Source organism: Hypanus sabinus, chromosome 27 (assembly GCF_030144855.1).
Source record: "Hypanus sabinus isolate sHypSab1 chromosome 27, sHypSab1.hap1, whole genome shotgun sequence".
NCBI classification, from domain to species: domain Eukaryota; kingdom Metazoa; phylum Chordata; class Chondrichthyes; order Myliobatiformes; family Dasyatidae; genus Hypanus; species Hypanus sabinus.
The window spans coordinates 42,950,570-42,958,898 of NC_082732.1; the positions used below are offsets into that span (position 1 = coordinate 42,950,570).

An 8,329-nucleotide genomic window follows, 5' to 3' on the forward strand; every position below is an offset into this window, starting at 1 on the left:
ATTGCTGCTCGCTCATTTTCTGTCTTTTTTTCCCATGTCAGAATTTGTAAACGTAATTAACTCAAATACTGAAAATTACATGCTTGCAGGAATAGTGGAATAGCAAAAAGCTTTTTAATATATGGACCAACCTGAAAATTTGTTCCTCACTGAGTGCAGCTAAATATTGTATTGGTCCAGTAAATCTGGGTCTTTATGTGCAGATTATTTTCATGGTTAAACCCCAGTTGTACTCTATTTGCAACCACATGTTGATTATTTTTTATTTTGTCCATGATTTTAATTACAATGAAGACTACTATGAAAGCAAAAATATTCTCCAGAAATTATGATGTCACAAGCTGAGCTTATGGTGATTAGGTAGAGATTTTGAACCTCTTTCATAGAGACATTAAAAATTTCTCAGAAGCAAATAAAATCTCTTCTTCTTTTTAAGCCCGTCACCCCTACCGGAACACAGACTGCTGACAGCTGCTCACCAGAGTCCTCAGTGCTGAGACAGTCTTTCAAGTTACCCCCAGGTGTAGACCATCTTACATCTTCCAGGTGAAGGTCCTTCCACTCCCAGGGATGAAGCTTTTGGAGTTTCTGTTGGTTTCTGTTTTTGTAGCTCTGGGTTATTACGGGATGAGGTTGCTAGTCATATGCCAAACTATCCTCCTTTCACAGCCAGGCTTGGAACCGTACATGGGGCAGAGTTAAAGAAAATCTCAGTAACATGATATTGTAGACCAATTTACTGTAAATCCTGAACCTTTCCTTTTTAAATTTTAGTATCCCTGCTGAAAGAATGTGTGTTCATTGGATGAAATTTAACTGAAGGCCTGCTTTATGTATCAGTTGATTTAATATTTTCCATAGTTCTTCTCCTTAGCTGATGCTCTAATAATACTGTGGTCAGGATAATTTGTCCATTCCTCTATAGTACTATTGGTTTGATATATATTTTTACACACAGTTTCTGCCATTGAACTGCAGAATAAACATTTCTCTTTTTTCACCAACTTTGTACATCGGTTATTCCCAAAGGGGAGTTGTGATTTTTATACATCAGGCTACTCACATAAATTTATCATCCTTTCACAGTCTTCTGAACTCCGAAAACACTGAACTATTCTCGATGTAGAGCCAATAGTCCAGTCTTACTTTTACAACTTACCACTGAATGTTTCCTCTCCAAGGATTGACACTTTGTCATGTGAGTTCCTGAGAGCAATGCTGTCTGGCGCTTAGGTCCTGGTAGAGTCATCCATGGTGGTAAGGTCAAGGGGAGATTCCTGACAAAAAAGTGATCCAACTAAAACCTCAATGGAAGATGGTGACACATCACAACAGCAGTGAAAGCAGAAGAAGACTTCAGCAGTGAAGGATCCCTAGTCAGCTTGCATTCCACACCATTGGACCCTGACCCTATAGTAGCTACTGGTACATCAGCTTCCCCACGTTAAACAAAGTCACGCGCAAGCATTCTCCATTAAGAGAATAGCCCTACTGGAGAACATCAAATGGAATTGACCCTAATCCCTTAGGAGAACCTCCCCTCCCTGAGGACACTGATCCCTCTTGTGTATGGTAAGTACAATTATGTCAATCCACAGGCATTTCAGAGAGAGGTCAGACTTCACCTGAGAGGATTTTAGAATCTGATGTTACAGCTATTGAGAAGGCAGAGGAAACTGGTCGATTTTTCTCTTCTGCCATAGATAACTTCAGCTGACACAATTGTTTTCCTACACTCTGAAGGAATCCACAAGCTGTTATTTTCATCACATTGGTCAAAGTTCAAAGTAAATTATTATTGAAGTACCTATTTGTCATACAACCCTGACATTCATTTTCTTGTGGGCAATCACAGTAAATACAGATAAATAATAGTATCAGTGTAAGACCACACCCAACAGGGTGAACAAACAACCAACGTGCAAATAAAAAAAGAAAATACTATTAATAATAAATAAGCAATAAATATTGAAAAATGAAGTGAGTAGTCCTTGAAAGTGAGCCCATGAGTTGTGGGAAAAGTTCAATGATGGAATGAGTGATTCCGGAACCTCAAGGTTGAAGCCCACCATCAGCCTCTCAGGACTGGATGATGAGACCCAGACAATTTATATGAAACAAACTGACAACTTTAAAAATATATATTTTTGAAGAACACAAGTAAATAGAAGCAAAGAGGACAAATAGTCCTCATACGCCCTCAAGCCTGCCCCAACATTCATCATGCTCCTAGCAGGATAATGCTGCTGTCAACTTCTCTGTTTATTTTTACATAGGGATACAGCATGGTAACAGGCCCTTCCTGTGCCACCCAATTACACCCATGTGACCAATTAGCTAACTAACCCATACATCTGTGAAATGTGGGAGGTTATGGAGTGCCTGGAGGAAACCCACATGGTCACAGGGAGAACGTACAAACTCCTTACAGGTAACACCAGGAAATGAGCCGGGTTACTAGCACTGTAGTAGTGCTGCCCCTACTAGTATGGCCATGGCCCTCCTGTGCCAGTTCACCATTACAATCAAATTCTTAATCTTTCAAAAATCTATTTACCTGCTCTTTTAATACTCCCCAGAGGGCTAGCTCTCATAACCTGGCAGCACTGTGATACAGCTCATAGAGTCTCATAGTGCTCGTAACCCAGGTTCAATCCTAGTCTCATGTGTTGTCTATTTGGAGTTTGTTCATTCTCCTGAATTTATGAATTTCTTCTAGGTGCTCCAGTTCCTACCCACCTCCCAAAGGCATAGGTTAAATTACATTTATAAATTGCCCACAGTGTGTCAGTGAGTGGTGGAATCAGACGAGAGCTGATGAGAATGCTGAGAGAATAAAGTATGATTAGTGTAAATGGATGATTGATGTGTTGATGATTGATTGTTTATATATTGATGGTTGATGTTCAGTATGGATTTAATGGGCTGAAGAGCCTGTTTCCATACCATAGCTCTCTGTGATTCTTTAACTCTGTGGGGGAGAGAATCCTAGAGATTTTCAACCCGCTAAGGAACAGCTTCTTCCCCCGCCATCAGATCTATGAATGCTCTGTGAATTCATGAACACTGTTCATTCTGATAGACGCTGCCTGACCTGCTGAGTTTCTCCAGCATTTTATGTGTGTTGCTCTAGATTCCAGCATCTGCAGAATCTCTTGTGTTTATGATTTGCTGTTCCACTTCAAGGAATGCCTACCCTGAAGAAGTTTAAATCTTCTCTTTGATGGGAGTTCAGTGAGATCCTCTCACATTGCTCCCCGTCTGTGAATTCTTTGACCATCTATTCACCCAGAGTCATACTTACACCTTCTAGCTTTCCTCTTTCCCTGTCCCCCCCACTTTTTTATTCTGGCTTTTTCCTCCTTCCTTTTCAGTCCTCGTGAAGTGTCTTGGCCTGAAGTGTTGACTGTTTATTGTCCTCCATAGATGCTACCTGACCAGCTGAGTCCCTCCAGTATTTCATGTGTTTTCTCTAGATTTCCAGCATTTGTAGAATCCCTGGTGTTTACCACTACCTTATTATTTGTCTTCTGCACTACTTATTTTTGTAATTTTTAACCATATAACTATATAACAATCACAGCACAGAAACAGGCCATCTCGGCCCTCCTAGTCCATGCCGAACTCTTAATCTCACCTAGTCCCACCTACCCGCACTCAGCCCATAACCCTCCACTCCTTTCCTGTCCATATACCTATCCAATTTTACCTTAAATGACACAACTGAACTGGCCTCTACTACTTCTACAGGAAGCTCATTCCACACAGCTATCACTCTCTGAGTAAAGAAATACCTCCTCGTGTTTCCCTTAAACTTCTGCCCCCAACTCTCAAATCATGTCCTCTCGTTTGAATCTCCCCTACTCTCAATGGAAACAGCCTATTCACGTCAACTCTATCTATCCCTCTCAAAATTTTAAATACCTCGATCAAATCCCCCTTCAACCTTCTACGCTCCAATGAATAGAGACCTAACTTGTTCAACCTTTCTCTGTAACTTAAGTGCTGAAACCCAGGTAACATCCTAGTAAATCGTCTCTGCACTCTCTCTAATTTACTGATATCTTTCCTATAATTCGGTGACCAGAACTGCACACAATATTCCAAATTTGGCCTTACCAATGCCTTGTACAATTTTAACATTACATCCCAACTTCTGTACTCAAAGCTTTGATTTATAAAGGCCAGCGTTCCAAAAGCCCTCTTCACCACCCTATCTACATGAGACTCCACCTTCAGGGAACTATGCACTGTTATTCCTAGATCTCTCTGTTCCTCTGCATTCCTCAATGCCCTACCATTTACCCTGTATGTTCTATTTGGATTATTCCTGCCAAAATGTAGAACCTCACACTTCTCAGCATTAAACTCCATCCGCCAACATTCAGCCCATTCTCCTAACCAGCATAAATCTCCCTGCAAGCTTTGAAAACCCACCTCATTATCCACAACACCTCCTACCTTAGTATCATCGGCATACTTACTAATCCAATTTACCACCCCATCATCCAGATCATTTATGTATATTACAAACAACATTGGGCCCAAAACAGATCCCTGAGGCACCCCGCTAGTCACCGGCCTCCATCCCGATAAACAATTATCCACCACTACTCTCTGGCATCTCCCATCTAGCCACTGTCGAATCCATTTTATTACTCCAGCATTAATACCTAACGACTGAACCTTCTTAACTAACCTTCCATGTGGAACTTTGTCAAAGGCTTTGCTGAAGTCCATATAGACTACATCCACTGCCTTACCCTCGTCAACATTCCTCGTAACTTCTTCAAAAAATTCAATAAGGTTTGTCAAACATGACCTTCCACGCACAAATCCATGCTGGCTACTCCTAATCAGATCCTGTCTATCCAGATAATTATTAATACTATCACTAAGAATACTTTCCATTAATTTACCCACCACTGATGTCAAACTGACAGGTCTATAATTGCTAGGCTTACTTCTAGAACCCTTTTTAAACAATGGAACCACATGAGCAATACGCCAATCCTCCGGCACAATCCCCGTTTCTAATAACATCTTAAAGATCTCCGTTTTTAGCATTTTTAGCATTTTTAAATGTGCTGCATTGTACTACAGCTGCAAAACAACAAATATCACAGCTTATATCAGTAATAATAAACCTGATTCTGATTCAGGTCAGATTCTGATTTCAAAAAAGAGTGTTAGTTCAAACAAAGTTAATACATGATAATATTAAAGCATTAGATTCAACAGATGGCCAGATCAAACGCAACATGTTTCATAGAGAGTGCGCTCACTAGATTCAAGATTTCCAAGTGTAAATTCGATGTAGCTCAAAAAGAAACACTATAATAAAAAAAAACACAATAAATATCAATACATAAGATAGCTTATATAAATAGATTGATTGTCTATAAAATGACATTATATTCAGGAGTGTCTACATAAAGTGACTGACAGGAAATGATAAAGTATTGGTGGTGGAGGCTGTGGAGGTGTTGCTGCTTGGAGAAATTAACTATTTTTGAGTCTGGTGGTCCTGGCGCACTAGCAATGGTTTTCAAAATCAAATCGAGTAAATCTGACACCAATCATTACTCTTCTCTTCCCTGTGAGCTTGCAGAGAGATATTAGGTTTCAGTACCCAATTGCTTTTGTTTTCCAGGTGCAGTTCTACAGCAAATTTATGCTGAAATAAGCAAAAAAAATAAAAAGCTTGTTCTGTAAACAAGTTGAATATTTAATGTTAGTAACTTTGCATTTAATAATCTAGTAAAAATTTCCAGTAAGTCTAGAAATTGATTGGTGTCTGTTTAGGCATGTTAAACGGTTAGAACACAATGTAATTCAGAGCTTTTAACCTACTCCATGATCAATCTAACCCTTCCCTCCCACATAGCCCTCTATTTTTCTTTCATCCAGTCTCTTAAGTGTCCCTAATGTATCTGTCTCTACCACTATCCTGGCAGGGGGTTCCACGCACTGTAAAAAACTTACACACTCTGTAAAAAAACTTAACTCAGACATCCCACCATGCTTTTTTCCAATCACCTTAAAATTATATCCCTTCATATTAGCCATTTCCACCTGGAAGAAGTCTCTGGTTATCCACTCTATCTATACCCATTATCATCTTGTGTACTTCCATCGAGTCTCCTCTCATCTTCCTTCGATCTAAAGAGAAAAGACTGACCTCGCTCAACCTGTTCTCAGAAGACACGATCTCTAATCCAGGCAGCATCATGGTAAATCTCCTCGCACAATCACCACTGAGTAAAGGGACAGAATGGTGTTGATGGCAACAATGAATCAGCCTTGATCGTATAGAATGGTGGAGCAGACCTGAGAAGGCCATTCCAGTTCTGCTTCCTGTTCTCTTGATGTGTTTGAGAGTGATGAGTGTCGTTCCTTTCAGATCTGGTCTCAGCAGTCTAGCAGCTCAGCGCAGGTTATTCCTGCACCCACCACCCTCTGGGTAAAGGAAACTAAAGAGAGGGGATATAATAGTGCAAAAAATAGTGGAAAGTTAGAGGAGTGTGTGTGTGTTTGTGTGTGCGCGCCCTTAACTCCTGGTGGAGTCGTCGAGCTGCCATCATGACAAGCTTTTTGCACCGATCTTTTTGGTGATAGCTCACCAAAAGCAAAAGAGGACTGGGAGGGTTTTAAAAACCAACAGAGGGCACTTAAAAAAACCATAAGGAGGGAAAAGATGAAATATGAAGGTATCCTGGCCAATAACATCAAAGAGGATACCAGAAGTTTTTTCAAGCATATAAAGACTAAAAGAGAGGCAAGAGGAAAGAGGTACTGAAGAGGTGGTCATCGGGGACAAGGAAATATCGGATGAACTAAAAAAAGATTTTGTATCCTTCTTCACTGTGGAAGACACAAGCAATATTTTGGAAGTTCGAGGCAGTCGGGGGCAGAAGTGGGTGCAACTGCTATTACTAGGAAGAAGGTGCTTGGGAAGCTGTAAGGTCTGAAGGTGGGTAAGTCGCCTAGACTGGATGGACTACACCCCAAGGTTTTGAAAGAGATTGAGGAGGCATTAGTAATGATCTTTCAAGAAGAAATACATTCTGGCATGGTTCTGGAGGACTGGAAAATTGCAAATGTCACTCCACTATTCAAGAAGGGATGAGGTAGAAGAAAGGAAATTATAGGCCAGTTAGCCTGAATTCGGTGGTTGGGAAGTTGTTGAGGTTGATTGTCAAGGATGAAGTCTCAGGGTACCTGAAGGCACATTGGACAAAGTCAGCATTGTTTCCGTAAGGGAAAACTGCCTGACATATCTGTTAGAATGCTTTGAGGAAATAACAAGTAGGATGGACAAATGAGAATTGGTGGATGTTGTGTACTTGGATTTTCAGAAGGCCTTTGACAAGGTGCCTCAAATAAGGCTGCTTAACAAGATAAGAGCTCATGATACTCCCATGTTTGCACCAGTAGGTAAGATTAAAGCAAGATATTAATTTCCATAGATGCTGCCTAACCTGCCGAGTTCCTCCAGTATATTGTATCTGTTGCTTTGGATTTCCAGTGTTGCAGACTTTTTTTGTATTTCAGCCTGACAAATACTCCTTCTGTATTATTATATAACACCTAAAGGTGGCAGCACACCACACAAATCCAGATCAGCACATTCAGAATCAAGATTAATATCACTGGCACATCATGAAATGTGGCGTTTTGCAACAGCAGTACGTTGCAATACAAAATAATATTAAAACAACAAATTACAAGAAGAATGAATATATATATATTCTTTTATATGTGTGTGTGTGTGTGTGTGTGTGTGTGTGTGTGTGTGTGTGTGTGTGTATTCCTTTCCATTCAGAATCAATTATGTTATTTGTTATTATTTAAACACAGGAAGGCTTGCAGATGCTGAGAATCCAAAGCGACACATCTAAAATGTTGGAAGACCTCATTAGGGCAGGCAGCATCTCTGGAAATGAACAAACAGTTGATATCTGGGGGAAGGCGATAGAATAAGAAGGTGGTTGGAGGGGAAGGAGGATTGCTAGAAGGTGGTAGGTGAAGCCAGGTGGGTGAAACAGGTAAAGGACTGGAAAGGAAGGAGTCTGCTAGGAGAGGGGAAAAGAGGATGGGAACTAGGGTGAGGTGATAGGCAGGTGAGAAGAGTTAAGAGGCCAGAGTTCGGAACAGATGAAGAGGGGAACGGGGAGGGAAAATTTTCTTACTGGAAGAAAAAATTGATATTCATGCCATCAGGATGGAAGGCTACCCAGATGGAACAGAAGGTGTTGCTTCTCCACCCTAACCTAATCATGGCACAAGAGAAGACATTTCGGAATGGGAATTGGAATTAAAATGTTTA

The 8,329-nt window shown here is 40.5% G+C and overlaps 1 protein-coding gene across 3 annotated transcripts in view; it reads left to right on the top strand.

Moving 5' to 3' along the window:
* The window catches only part of ptpn11b (protein tyrosine phosphatase non-receptor type 11b), a 136,531-nt gene extending 135,531 nt beyond the window's left edge, over positions 1 to 1,000 (top strand). For all 3 annotated transcript variants that reach the window (XR_009508255.1, XR_009508256.1, XM_059952329.1), the window contains one exon: positions 437 to 1,000. The gene's annotated coding sequence lies outside the window, so the exon portion shown is untranslated. The remainder of the gene's footprint in view (positions 1 to 436) is intronic.
* The last annotated feature ends 7,329 nt before the right edge of the window (positions 1,001 to 8,329 follow it).